Source organism: Convolutriloba macropyga, chromosome 9 (assembly GCF_964194025.1).
Source record: "Convolutriloba macropyga chromosome 9, txConMacr16.3, whole genome shotgun sequence".
Lineage (NCBI taxonomy): Eukaryota > Metazoa > Xenacoelomorpha > Acoela > Convolutidae > Convolutriloba > Convolutriloba macropyga.
The window spans coordinates 8,764,204-8,780,170 of NC_134476.1; the positions used below are offsets into that span (position 1 = coordinate 8,764,204).

General features: G+C 36.8%; 1 protein-coding gene across 1 annotated transcript in view; it reads right to left on the minus strand.

Annotated features, from left to right (window-relative positions):
• LOC142346111 (uncharacterized) overlaps positions 1–15,967 on the minus strand; it is a 56,807-nt gene that overhangs the window by 25,329 nt on the left and 15,511 nt on the right. The gene's annotated exons all lie outside the window — the stretch shown is intronic.

The window sequence follows — 15,967 nt, forward strand, 5'->3', positions numbered from 1 at the left end:
ATCGAATCAGTAAGGTCATTGACCCTTTCCCATATTACACTTTACTAATGTAAATTTTCAAAGACGTACCTCACAGCGTGACACCCAAGCTGTTCACACGAAGGGGATTAGCAAGATAATCCTTCAATAATAATTTAGGATGACTCATTTACAGTTACGTACGACTTTTCAAAAAGGTACCTCACAGCATGACACCCAAGCTGTTCACACGAAGGGCATTAGCAAGACAGTGCCTTAACATCGAATCAGTAAGGTCATTGACCCCCTATCATATTACACTTTAATAATGCAAATTTCCAAAGACGTACCTCACAGCATGACACCCCAGCTGTTCACACGAAAGGGATTAGCAAGATAATCCTTTAATAATACTTAGGGATGACTCATTTACAGTTACGTACGACTTATCAAAAACGTACTTCACAGCATGATACCCACGCTGTTCACACGAGGGGGATTAGCAAGTTAATCCCTTAATATTAAATTAGGTCATTTACTCATTCCCATATTACACTTTAATAATGTAAATTTCCAAAGACGTACCTCACAGCATGACACCCAAGCTGTTCACACGAAAGGGATTAGCAAGATAATCCTTTAATATTAAATCAGTAAGGACATTGACCCCCTACCATATTACACTTTAAGAATGCAAATTTCCAAAGACGTACCTCACAGCATGATACCCAAGCTGTTCACACGAAGGGGATTAGCAAGATAATCCTTTAATAATAATTTAGGATGACTCATTTACAGTTACGTACGACTTTTCAAAAATGTACCTCACAGCATGACACCCAAGCTGTTCACACTAAAGGGATTAGCAAGATAGTGTCTTAACATCAAACTAATAAGGTCATTTACCCACCATAAGTGTAAATGAGTCATCCTATCTATTTTAATATTAAAACATTACCTAGCTAATCCCCCTTTGTGTGAACAACTTGGTGTAAAAAAAGAAAATTTTTTATTTTTGATTTTTACAGATTTTTTACAATTTTTTAAATCCATTTTTTGTTTAAAATAGTGTTTCACTGTGTCGTTTTAAACTGATGTTCCAATTTTCCGATTTCAGAAAAAGTTGTATTATTGTTTTGAAAATGTCTATTTCTTATCTTTTTTTAGCCAATCACATAATCTGTCAGATCTGATTTTGGAATGTTGATGCTGAAAAACATTTACGATTCATTTTGTCTTTTGTCTTGGTTGAACAAAGTAGCCTAAAAAAATGCAAAATACTCCAATTCTTCCTTTACTTCCTTCAACATCTTTTCTTTCTACTTTTCATTCAGATTTAGATTACGCTCCTATCACGGAAGCATCAATATTTAAAACGGTAGTAACCGATAACAATTTGGAATTATCTTTTGAGGTGGATTGCAATAGAGTAACAATTAAAACTCAGACAACTAGCTTGACACTTCCGAAGGATTTGTGGAGAACTTTAGAGGCAGCTAGACATCATAACCTCCACCTAGCCGAAGAAAAAGTCAACAATTCATTGCTTTCTCTCCAAACTTATTTTCAAACCATTGAAAGAATTCGAAAAGAACAAGGATTTCACCCGTTGAAAGACAGCAAAGGAATTATGTTCCCGTACTCTCGTGACATAAATCACTACGGTGTTTGGTGGGTAGAAGACATGTTCTCCAAGCATGCTGACTCATTTTCTAAAAAACCAGAAGCCTTCAATCTGCCCGATTTCAAAGACCTTATTCTTCCTCCGATCCAGGAAACTGACAATGAAGAGACTCAATCATCTCATCAAAATATTCCTTTCTCGAACTATAAGTGTTCTCCAATAGAATAGTGAGATAACTCGCTTTTGTTCGATGCTAAATTCACCCTCACGTGACTAAATATAGAAAACTCATCTTTGGCATCACGTGATGTTACTAAAAATAGAAGTGACATAACTATTACGTCATGATGCACGCTCTATTTTCATTGGTTACGAATTATTTTATAACATCTCATTGGATACGAAGTTTATTTTTCGCTACTGTTCTCGTTCTTACTTAAATTTCATTGGTTCAAGATATCAAGCCCTTTCTTAAAGACAATTCATTCATTTGTTTCTTTGCGATTTCAATATTCAGTTACCCTTGTAGACCCAAATTTTCTGCTTTAAAAACTTTACATACTTCACATTCTCATTTCACAGATGGATCAAAGCTCTGTCTCTCCTAACTCCAAAAAACCATTCTCCTTTCCCATCCGTAAACGAGATTACAAAGGAAAACCAGTTGTTCCCTCACCACAATTGGAATACCACAATGAGAGCATGTTTTCTCTATTTAAAGACAACAACGATAAAAAAGACAACACCGACTCAAAACCAAATGAGGAGCACGATGGAAGAAACAACTGTTGGTCCTTTCAAGAATACGGGAACCGGAAGTTTCAAATCAGCATCCCAGAGGAAACCGTCAACTCAAACTCTAACTGGACTCACTTGAAAGTATTTCGCGAAAATGTGGAAAGTGAATATGTTCTGCATCAATTTATGATGCTATCGGCCAGAGAATTGAAGCTTGTTATTGAAAAGATACCTGAGATGATAAAAGAAGCACTACTGTTCGAACCTACTGTAGGTACTGCGAAGCTGGTGATTGACGAAACTGTGTTCCAACCAACTGATGTTGAGGAAAAAGCAAAATTTGATGTGTTCTGGGAGGCGAGTGAGACTGCTCGACGGAAGGTGTGTGTAACTAGAATATTTTTCCAAGATGACCCGAATCGATGTTACTTCACAATCAAGCTGTTCACACGAGGGAGTGAAAAGGACATTTTTAGAAGGAAATGCTTTCTTTCGGTCAGAATTGGTGAGATGGAGAAACTACACAGAATGAGTGATGAAATTATTTCAGTGCTGAACAAAGTCAAAAACCAAAAAAGATCGCAAAGTGCATAACAGTAATTGTAAATTTTTAATATTGTATGTTGTGATGTTTGTATTTAATCACTTTTTAAAATTTAATGTTCCAGTACAGTTGCTTGATATGAACATTGAGGAAATTGTAGCGTTAGAGAAAGAAATCAGTAAACTTTTTGTTGGAAATACAAAACGCAAAAATTATTTTTTGGCTGTCTGTCGAAGTTTGAACAAAAATGTAGATCTGGATAAAATCAACAGAGAAACTCCGTTTGGGGGACTAATAGGAGTTGGTGACTCAAAGTTAGAAAAACTTCTCAATTGGTCAAAAATTTTTCGATTACATGCTACATTTCATGATGCCGCAGGATACCTGAAAACAAATCTAAATATTGGCCCTGGATATTGTTACGTTGTTCCATTTTTTAATTCTATATTGAATTTTTGTTTCTTGGGACATATGACAGGTCTTGCATATAGTTGTTTTTTGAAAATGTCACCACGATTCCAATTTATCAAAGTGTGAATCATTATTTCCTAAAGACGAACAAAAATCAGTTGCTCTCTAATGACAGATCATCTCAATCACGCATCTGACTTTATTTTTGATAATAACAATCAAGAAAGACCTCCTTGGAAAATCTGTGGTCGCACTTGCTCTCGAACAGCTTTTTTGTCAATATTTCAGTGCTTAGTTGTATTAGTACTGCTTCTGTTTTCAATTATTAATCTTATTTTTGCTAGAACTTGTGACGAACGAACAGTTTGGATTGCTATTCTTTCAAGTGCCGTTGGTTATATACTTCCTAATCCCAGAACATAAAATGAACAAAATCATTTCAACAAACGAACGAATTTTGATGTATCTTGTTGGTCCTTCCGGATCTGGAAAAACTGTTTTTATCAATGATATGCTACGAATGAAAACTTTTCAACCATCATTTGACCGAATTTTATACTTTTATAAGCACTTTCAGCCAATTTACGACACAATGATGCAATCAATTGCAGATATAGAATTCATTCAGGGAGTTGACTTTGATTTAATCGATAACTTACCCGCTGACGGTACTAAATATTTACTTATATTCGATGATTCATTGGACATTCTTTCCAAGTCGGAAAAATTCAACGGAATTGCGACAGCCGGTAGACATCGAAACCTAAATTGTGTATATATCAAGCATAATCTCTTCCACAAAAACAAAACTGGACGTGATGCCGAGCTGCAGACTACTCACATTGTTTTGTTCAAATCACCGAGAGATGTGCAGCAGATTGATATCTTGGGAAGACAGCTAGGTCTCGGAAGACAACTAAAAGATTGGTATGATGATGCAACAGAAGAACCATATGGTCATCTTATGATTGATTTGAGACCATCTACACCTGATTTGTTGAGATACTGTTCAAATGTAACATCATTTCCCTCAGAATTCTTTGTACCGAACAGTCGTGCTCGTATTACTGATATTAATGATAAACGCACAGAACTATTATACTCTGAAGCTCTTTCGGAATCTCAGCAAGAAATTTCAACCAGCTTTCCTTCTAAATTGTCCTAAAGAGTTCATCAGATTTCTCTGTGAGTGTATTGTAAACTTGATTGAAGGAAACCTCACAGGAGTAAGAAAAAATCAGTTTGTTCGCTTCCAGAAACAACTTAGAAAGCTCACGTCAAAATCAACAACCCTCAATTCCAGAAGACTTATTTTGGGCTCGAAAGCTGGAATAACAATATTAAATTACATATATCAACCTTGTATGAACAAATTTTCAACTTTCTTCAATGAGTGAGGTCAAAAAGTTTGTTCTTGTTCCAAAAGAACTGTGGGAGACCAGAAAAAGGAAATTACCGGAACCCTCCTGCGAGATCTATAAAAAGGAAGAAACTGTTTTCCCAGTTATCAAAAAAGTGAAAGAAGAAGTTAGTTCCGAAAAAACCGAGCGTCCACCTAAAGAACTTAAGACAGACCTGGAATTTCACTATAAGAACTATCCTGAGACATTGAAAACTTTGAAAGAGATTTACGAAAACAAACGGTTAAAAATTTCACTTTCCAATACAATTATTGTTGACAACGTTGACACAGGAGTTGATATAAAAACATTCCTTCATTCAATTAAATTGAAGAACGCTCCAGTTGATCCAAACTATTTCCTTATTCTTAAAGTTCTAAATCTGAGACCACATCTGGTTAAAAACAACATTTTGAGGACACAGTATGGCTCAGACTGGTTCAATTACAGTTTCAGATAGAATCAAATTGCAGAAGTTGTATAAAGGGAAGGGACCAACAGCTTTCGGTTCTATCAATAACCTAACAAAATCAAGTGGAATCAGTCGCGAGAGAGTTACCGATTTTTTACAGTCAAAAGACTCTTATACGAAGTACAAAGGAATCAGACGAAAATTTCCCCGGCTAAATGCGCATGCTCGCTATATTGATGAGATTTGGTGCTTGGATCTTGCACAAATGGATAAACTATCACAATGGAACCGAGGTATCAACTTTTTACTCGTTACTGTCGATGTTTTTTCTCGATTCTTGCGAGTAGAAGCATTACGAAGCAAAAGAGCAGAGGGTGTGAAAGCAGCTTTTATCAAAATGTGTTCGAAAAAGAACGAACTCAATTTCCCAAAAAAGTTATGGCTAGATCAAGGAAAAGAGTTTTTTGGAGATATGGCCAATTTCTGCGAGGATGTGGGAGTCAAATATTATCACACTTATAGTGAAACAAAAGTAGCTTTTGGCGAGAGAGCTATACGAACCCTGAAAAACTTAATTTACCGCTACCTGGAGGAAAAGGACACATTATCTTACATCAAAGACCTGCAAATGTTTGTTGACATCATCAACTCTAGAATAAATCGAAGTATTGGTTTGGCACCCAAAAATGTAGTCAATGCTGACTTTTTGACTGTCATGTACAAGCGGATGAAACTACGAAAAAACAAGAAGCCTAATTTTAAAGTAGGTGATAAAGTTCGGTTGGTATTAGTAGGGCACAATTTTCAAAAAGGATATAAGCCTCACTATACACATGAAATTTTCCTAATTCGAAAAATAAACACTTTGGCTCCTTTCCCGACTTACTTTGTTGTTGATCAGAAAGGAGAAAACATTGATGGAATCTTTTACGAGCAAGAATTGTCAAAAGTTAAATAATCATTTTTCAATTAGTCGCGCTAGAAAATGGACGGTTACAATCTGCCTTATTTTAAAGGAGTCCCTCGTCAGAGAGGGCGTGGCTTTGGAGCATTGGCTAGAACAGTCGCTAGAACAACTCTCCCAATTCTCAAGAAATACGTTTTACCTGCAGCAAAAAAAAAATTGGACGAGATGTAATCGAGTCAGCCATTCCCGAAATTGGAGGTGTTTTATCAGGACAGACTTCAATTAAAAAAGCAGTAAAGAAGACTGCGAAATCAACAATACGAAAACAAGTTGGTGGTGGTATGAAAAAGAGGAAAAACACGAGACACAGTATCGTTCGGCAAAAAATTCGGAAAGACTTTCTGAAGAACCTTGACTAATCATTTTCCCAAACAAACGTCACAGAGTACAGTCAAACATCATGAATTCGTTTTATCTTGAATTAGTATCCAACGCTTCTTCTCAAGTTTATCCTCAAAATACAATGGCTTCATTCACTAATTTTCTTCCCGACAAAATTGAACTGGATGGATCTTGGGAAGTAGCTTTAGTCGAAGTATCATATCCCGGTATATGTTATAACGTTGAAGGAGGATTGATGACCTTTCACTACGATGAGAAATTTAAGCATGTCTTTGCCATTCCACCAGCAGTTTTTAACTCTATGATGAATTTGTAAAGAGTCTTACAGATATTCCCAAAAAAGCACGACATCCCAAAAACTTAGATCCTCAATTTTCCATCAACATCGACAAAAAAAGTCGAAGACTAACTTTTTGCAATAGAGAATCTCAAAATGTATCATTCAGCAAAAGTTTGGCTGCTAACTTGGGCGTTGAAGCTGACAAACCTGTTATGCCTTATTCGAAAAGATCATACAACACTAAATCCTGGGCAACGGCAGATCTCCCTTTTGATATTACTGGAACACATACAGTTTTACTCTACTTGGATATAGTTGAACCCAATTCAGTCGGTGATGTGAAATGTCCTCTTCTACGCTCCTTTCCATTCAAACACCGAGAGTTCCACAATGATGAGATTTTTAAGAGATCGCAGGTTCTGAGTTATCGCAGTTTCGAACACTTGAGATTCCATAAAGTAATCAAATCGAACTTCCACAGTATCCATGTAGAGTTAAGAAACGCTGCTGGACAGCTTGTTCCCTTCTTCCCTATTGGTCAAGTTCAACTTACTTTATTATTTCAGAAAAAAACTTGATCATTTCCTCAATTATCATTATAAAAAACGGTCGGCTAAAATGAATTCCTTGTCTCACTCTATGCTCGACTTTTTTGGGAAAGTTCCAATTTTAGACCCAATTCTTTGGTCCAATGAACAACAAATATTTCCAACAAATTCCTTAAACGAATCAACAATCGAATTTCAATTGGAAACTGATCGTAATATTTTCACTGACTTGCGATCTACTCGATTATTCATCAGAGGAAGGGTTATTAAAGGCGATCGAACACGTTTGGATAATGCCGAAGAAACATTATTGGTAAACAATGCTCTTCATTCACTTTTCTCTAATTGCGAAGTCTATCTAAACAATGAACAAGTTCACAGTGCCAATTCTCTTTATGCTCACCAAGCTTTTGTCTCTGCTGAATTTTCAGGAACAAAAGGTACCAAGGAGAGCTTATCCCAATGCCAAGGATATCGATACGAGATTGAACCGAACGATTTTACAAAAAGAGCCTTTACAGATACTGTTTTTCAAAAAGATAAAGATGAATTTACTTTTTACGGTCCGTTGGCAATAGGTCTATTTGCTTGTGAAACTTTACTTCTCCCAAATGTCAACCTCAGACTGAAATTGATCCGATCATCTCCAGCGTTCTATATGATCGATACTGGTGGGCTGAACTCTGAGGCTATAATTTTGGAAGCTTGCCTTTTTACTAGACAGGTAGCGATCTCAGATAACTGGATGAGAAGTTTCAAAAGCAGACTGCTTCGAGAACCTGCCATATTTTACTATAATGAAGAACTTCCAAAGACGTTTATTATTCCCGCTGGACAGAACCAGTTTATACAAGAAAATATATTTTCAAACAAACCAATTCGAATGATTGATATTGCTATGAATCTGAATAATGAGTTCAGTGGAACATACAACACGAATCCGTTCCATTTTCGTAAATTTGGTCTTCGACAAGTTAAAATTGTGCGTGGGAATCAAACTATTGTAAACTTGAAAACAGAAAATCACGTGAGAGCTTATGCTGAAACAATGAAAGCACTCAAATTTGATGATGACGGTCCTAACATTCAATACAAGGATTTTGAAGATCATTTTCATTTATTTTTCGATCTCACTTCAACACAGGAGGCCAATGTCGAAATGCATTTTCCTGATGTAGTTGGAGCAGGAATTCGTTTGGAGCTCTACTTTGCTAACAATTTGACCAATACTGTAGAATTATTTGTTAGTGGTGAACGTATAAGCTCAATTGCAATTGATAAGGAGGGATCAGTCACCAAAAATGGATAATCAACAACTCTTAAATGTTGTCAACAGGTTCCCACACCTAAAGTTCAAATATCTCGGTTCCTTCCCTGCAGATCTTCGACCGAAAAATTTACCTACAAACACGTTTTGTATAATCAACACAGATCCATCTACTCAACCGGGCTCCCACTGGATTTTGCTTGCAAATAAAAATGGAAAGTTGTTCTACGGTGATTCGATGGGAGAAGTTTTGGAAAAATATGGCATCAGGACAAGAGCAAACTTTGGTTCATTAGTACAGGAGAAACTCCAAGATTCAGAATTGTGTGGTTTATATGCTATTTATTTTGCACATGTGCTATTTTCTAAAGTTTCGTCTAAATATTTAAATGATTTTCATATATTGACGTTCTTTGCTGATGTTTTGTAAGTTTTGAAAACCAAAATTTGAAGTGTTTAAACAATAATTCGTAAAATGCTGCAAATGGTTTTCAAAACTTTAAAAGTTTGTAAATTTTGTATTTAATTATTTGTATTTGTAATTGTATCTAATTCATTTATTTCAAAAAAAAGGTCTTTTGTTAAAGAGATTTTGGTAGGAAAACTGTGAATTAAAAACAGAGACGATTTAAATGTAAGATTAATGAAAACGAGTTATATATCTAAAGGAGTAGTGTGAATACCATCTTCACAGACTTTACGCTTGGGATAAAAATATGAAAGTCCCACTTTCTTTAGTTCATAGGTACAAACTTTCTTGTTGTCAACAACTCTGAAGCCACGATTTGTTGAATAAACTCGCTCCTCATCGAACAGAACTTTTCTATACTTGTTTAGGGGCTCCTCAATGTTGCTCTTGTTGAGTCCTTTACTTGATAGTTTAACTGTGTCTGTTTCCTCATCGTAACAGCAATACGTCTTTGAACAAAGAGCAATCATTTCAGAGCACCGAAATTCTTCCTTAAAAAGTCCAGGAGTTCTCTTGTCAAAGGCAGCATGTTTTTTGCAACATTCTCGTGGGAAGAAATTGCTGCTGGAGTTTGCTGCAAAGTTATCATTGCAGTCGCTCTGTCTCATCCAGTACCACACTGATTGCATTTCTGGTCGAATGATGTCGTCAATTTTTTCCTCGCTAAGGGCCATGTAGAGACTGTCGGTATCCATTTCAATGAGTTCGTACTTGTTCTTATCACAGAAAGGGGTGAAGAAGTTGTATTTAAGTTGTAGCATGGTGAGTTTGGCGTACTGGAGGATGAAGAAGCCTACAATTATTGGTTCTTTATGATCGATACGCGACTTGCTCATTTCTATCTCATATATCTGCTCTGGTAGCTCATTCATAGTCTTGAAAAATCTATTGTTAATAAATTTGTCCACCTGTGATCCTTTCACGTACTTGGTGTTCGTATGTCGACTACGGTCCATGATCTGATATCCATACGAACTGTTTCCAATCAGCTTCATTGTCTCCGCAACGACTGTTGACTCCCTATTCTGGTCTCCTTCGCGGCGGGCATCGACAACATTCTGAACAAATGTCTCAAAGCAGCGTCGGGGAGTGTATTGAAGAAACCAAAAGACGTCTTTTAGGATCACACCTTTTTCTAGATAAAATAACAAAAGTGGTGTAATAACTGGTCCTCGTTCAAGCTTGAAACTGGAAATGAGCATTTTTCTGGGTCTGGATAGTAATTTGTTGCGTATTGCAAACTCTTTCATATGCTCCCCAATATCATCTCGTCCAACTTCACAATTCTTGAAAATTGGAGGAAAGTCTTCAAAGTAAGGATACATTTCCTCTGGAACTTGAAGACTACAATCGACGACACCAAACAGTTCTCCACGTTTAATTTTCTCAATGAGCGAGTGCTTGTTCATCGCTGGTTGGAAGGGATAATTTGACTTGAGAAAGTCTTTAACCCCATTTGTGTTTTCGCTCCTCCACTTCTTCCATTGACACTCCCAGATCTCTTCAACATTCAACCCCAATCCCTTCAGGTACTCTCTTCTATCATTGTCACGTTCTCTCCGCTTCAAGCCGCTTTCAATGTCCTCGAAGAGAAGTGGTTTTTCCTCTTGACACGGACAAAAATGAAAGAAGCAACCCATCGCTTCAAAGACCGTGTTGCAATGGTTACAAAACCCATCAACTAAATAAGGACCGAGCTTCTTTTGTTTCTTGTGTGTGAACTGGGTTTGTATTTTACAATTGGGGTGAACCTGTTGGAAGTAGTCCATGACCTGCTGTTCAAAGTAGCTTCTCCAGTTCCTGTTTGGATGAAATTTTGCAGTCTCTTCATTGTACTCCCACTTTGTATAGGGTCCTGTTGGCATCTCTTTTGTCATGGAAAAAGGGTACAACTGACTGGCATCTATTCCGACGATGGACTTGCAAACGTTTTCTGACTCTCGAATTTTTGTTTCACCAACTTTTGCATACCTTGTAAAGATAATTGAGGGTCCCCCTGTTAGCCACTTTCGAATGTAATTATCATATTCTTTATCCTTCTCACAAAACGGAAAAAAAGCTGCATCTGTTGACGAATGAAGGAACCTGTTTGCCAAGTTGGGAAGAGTGTAGCCCAACTTCAACATGTCTACTTGTCTTGAGTGGTAAAAACTGATCATTTTGTCCATAGCTTCAAGTGTAGGTTCGACATCTTTGTTATTGTACCACATGAGGAAGTCACGAAACGTCTGCATACCTTTTCTTTCCCATATATTTTGGAGCTCCAAGTAATTTTCTTCGGCATTTTGTGGAACTTTCTTGAGTCTCAACTTCTTCAAAATTGCCTCCTCTTGCATTCCACCGTTCTTCAATTGCACGAATTTATCGTAATCGACTGAAAGAACGTTGTGATTCTTCAACTTGCTCCAAAAGCTGTCAATTGGTGGCAATTGGGATACATTCAACTTCTCAATACTGTCGAACCATTCATAGGGGAAGAAAACTTTTTCTTCACTCGCTCCATAGGCTTTTAGGAAGTTATCCAGAGTTGTCGCTCCTCCCAGGAAGTTTAAAATGTCCAGAAACTGTAGACCAAGAAAATTCATGCCAATATATTTATTCCCCATTCGAATCACTTTGGGAACAACGTTTCTTTCTATTAGGAGATGATGCAGAAGATACTCTTTGATTAAGTTCAAATCGTACCTCGAACTGTTGAACCCAAACACAGGAATGGTGCTGTAATAGTTCTCAAAATCTTGTCTCAAATTTGATAACATCTTGAGCTCACATCTCAGTCTCTGTATTTCAAGGTCTTCCTCTTCCTCTCCGTCAGGTTCCGCCTCGTTGTCCAATAAGTCTTCCGCTCCGGTAGGTACCTGCTTGTCTTTCACTGGAACTAATTGTCGTACTGCCCAATATTTTTCTTCCAATTCTAGCACGAAATCATGGAGTTTTTCCCTCATTAGAAGCATGCTTTTCTCTGCTATATTAGTCAAGCTGGATACAAAATCACGGATTAGTTGAAGCGGATCTTCGTTGCAAATAAAAATTGGTGCGGAGATTAGATTCGAGGATATTGACACACTAATGGGGACATGTTTTCCTATCCAAGAAGTCAATTCTGTGTTTCTGAGTGTATTGTCGGGGACTGTTATTGACTCGAAATCGAATACGATAAGGTTAGAAAACAATCTCAGCTCCTGTGGTACATTAATGTTTACATCTTCCAGACGTTCAAAAATAGTTTCAGATAACTGATAGGCTCCTGTTGGATATTTGTGTTGCGTGTTTTCGGAGCAGTTTTGCATGTGCCGCAATAGGTTGAAGGATCTGTCGAAAAACTGATCGCATACGTAGCATCGGAACTTTTTGAGGAATTTGTTGATGTCTGCTGTCCAACAAATGTGATTTTCATATCTCAGTAATGAAGTTGTCTTTGAACGTTTCATCGAGGAGCGGCGAGTAAGTTCAGCAAACATATCCGATTGTTCGTCAAAAATTATGGAGTAAACTTGAATATTTCTGTCAACTAGAGCCTCAAGAACAGGAATATCGTCTTCATGTATTCCTGGAAAGGTTTCGTCATCTCTCCTTGTCGCTGAGAGGAAATTCTGCATCAATTTCATTGTATTTTGTTGTAGCTCATTGCTGCCATGTAATTCATAGGCCAGTGCACGGAACATACACAAATTGTCCTGGTAAGGTTTGTTTTCGCAATCCGAAACAAAACACTTAACAAGCTTGTTCTTGAGCAGAACAGACGGAATGTTTTGAGCGATACAGCCTAGAGGAACGCCACTGAGGAGAAATACAAAGAAAGTGACATTTGTAACGCAATAAAACTTCCATTTTGTGTCTGGACGTTGATTGATTAGATTTGGTAAAATTTCATCTTGTCTCAGCACTGATTTAATATAATTGAGATCTGAGTCATCAGAGAGAACCATAGGATTTAGGAATACGGGGTTGTTATCTGCTGCGTAGTAGTAGCGAAATTCTTCAGGATTTTGCACACTCTGCAGCACGAATCCAAACGAAATATTGATTTTAGCTGAACTGGGTAACTCGTTGTAAACACAATCCAATTTGTCGATCACTGTCTCATAGTTGATCTCCATTATTTTGAAGTTGTGAACTTTCTTTCTGGACAATTCAAGAACCGAGTCTCTCAGAAAGTGTTGAACCGTTTGAAGTTCACTATGAAGAGCGGGAGAGTCTCCATAGATAGATAAGTCAATTTCCTCGTAGGTGCTAGGAGTTGAACGTTGGTGACTGTTTCGTTTGTGATGTAGAAGTTGATAATAAGTGGAGAAGGATAAGGAACAGCCGCTACAAGAAAACTTCTTTTTGATAACCAGAGACGGTGCATGTACGGAAGCAATGTGTTTCTGCAATTTATCTTGGTCAGGAAATGACTGGGAGCACTGTAAACATCTTTTTGCGTGAAGCTTCTGATGTCTTCTCATATTGGATTTCAAAATAAGCTTATCGCAAGAACTGCAAAGTTCTTTTTGGTCCGACTTTCGAGGCATCTCTGAAAATCAATTAAATTGTAAGATCAGAAGTGAGAAAGGAGGTGTGAAAAAAAAATTGTTAAAATGAAAGTTGCGATGAAATAAAATATTTTTCAGAAGTTTTAATGATTATTATACTCAACTGCACTCAATTATGTCAATCAGGAAAATGAAAATGAGACGAAAATGAAATATCCTTTCATAAAAATGACGTCATGATGACAACATTATGACGTAATTGTGACGACAGAATGACGTAATTATGACGTTATTATGACGTAATTGTGACGACACTGACGTAATTGTGAAATTACTATGACGTAATTATGACAACAATATGACGTAATTGTGACGACACTGACGATATTGTGACGACAGAATGACGTAATTGTGACGTTATTATGACGTAATTGTGACGACACTGACGTAATTGTGAAGTTACTATGACGTAATTATGATGACACTATGACGTAATTGTGACGACACTATGACGTAATTGTGACGTCAGAATGGAGTTTTTATGGCATAATTATGACGACACTGTGACGTTATTGTCACGTGCTATGGTGTAATTGTGATGTTTTGAGTAATTGTGAGGATACTATAGTGACTAATTGTCTAATCACGTGAAAATTTTTTGATCATTAATGGTTGTTTTCAACCAGTACTTGGGTATGTATTCTTATATCCCCAAAAACAGTTTTAATAAAAGCAAACTTACCAGTCTGTGTTTGGATTTGGCAGCGAAGTGAAGTGTTGCGTTGTCTGCTATTGTGGTAAATTTTGGTTGGCTAAAATGGTTCAGTTTAAATACAGGAACAAAAGAAGATTTCAATCAGTTTACTTTTTGTGCTTACCCGCTTCAACACTAAATGTTCAACTTGAAACTGGCAACAAGGAGACTGAAACAAAATCTATCTGAAAACAAAAAGATAAATTAAACTTGAATTTTGATCAACTGATTTTTATTAGTTGTTTTGAGATAATGAATAGTAGTGCTGAATTTATGAGTAATCCGAATTAATTTGTTATTGAGATATTATTTCGCTAATCCCTTTCGTGTGAACAGCTTGGGTACCATACTGTGAGGTACGTTTTTGAAAAGTCGTACGTAACTGTAAGTGAAACATCCCTAAGTATTATAAAAGTATTATCTTACTAATCCCCTTCGTGTGAAAAGCTTGGGTATCATGCTGTGAGGTACGTCTTTGGAAATTTGCATTATTAAAGTGTAATATGATAGGGGGTCAATGACCTTACTGATTCGATGTTAAGGCACTGTCTTGCTAATGCCCTTCGTGTGAACAGCTTGGGTGTCATGCTGTGAGGTACCTTTTTGAAAAGTCGTACGTAACTGTAAATGAGTCATCCTAAATTATTATTGAAGGATTATCTTGCTAATCCCCTTCGTGTGAACAGCTTGGGTGTCACGCTGTGAGGTACGTCTTTGAAAATTTACATTAGTAAAGTGTAATATGGGAAAGGGTCAATGACCTTACTGATTCGATGTTAAGGCACTGTCTTGCTAATCCCCTTCGTGTGAACAGCTTGGGTATCATGCTGTGAGGTACACTTGAAAATCACGTAAACCGTACGTAAGTGTAAATGAGTCATCCTATCTAATTTAATGTTAAAACATTACCTAGCTAATCCCTCCTTGTGTGAACAGCTTAGGTGTCATGCTGTGAGGTACGGCTTTGGAAATTTACATTATTAAAAAGCAATATGGGAATGAGTAAATGGCCTAATTTAATATTAAGGGATTATCTTACTAATCCCCCTCTTGTGAACAGCGTGGGTATCATGCTGTGAGGTACGTCTTTGGGATTTGAGGGAAATTGGGCTATACGTAATCTTTATACATAGGTACGTCTTTTTACCCCCCCCTGATCTGCTCACATATTACTACTAACTTAATCCAAGTTTTATTCTTAAAAGAAAGCTCAACTATTTTACTTATGCTCAACAATGATTTAGCTTGCATCTGCGTTAATAGAGGAAAAAAATGTGAATAAAATAGTGTGATTTGTGACAACTTCTTTTTCTTGTGAGACTTGGATGTATTTCACCAACTTTATATGATATAAAGTTGGTGAAATACATCCAAGTCTCACAAGAAAAAGAAGTTGTCACAAATCACACTATTTTATTCACATTGTTTCCTCGATTGCCGTTACGTATTATCGAAAATTCTTAAGTAAGCAAGACCCCTAGCCGAGCGGTGTAAAAATTGTTTCCAAAATTTGATAAGATTGGGTAATATTGCGTCACAAATTGAACTTTTACTTTGTAAAACTAGGGGTTGCTAACTTATTTTTGACGCTCAGTATATTACTCGGACGAAGAAACAGTCCGAATAAAACAGAAAAGGCTCAGAGAAAAACAAAAAAGATTTTAGAAATGTTAAGCTTCAATTCTTCCAAGAGAGCGAAAAACAGAACATTTGTTTTGAAAGGTTGATTAATTCAGTTTCTCATACCTCTTTTATGATAAACTTTTTATTCTTCCCAT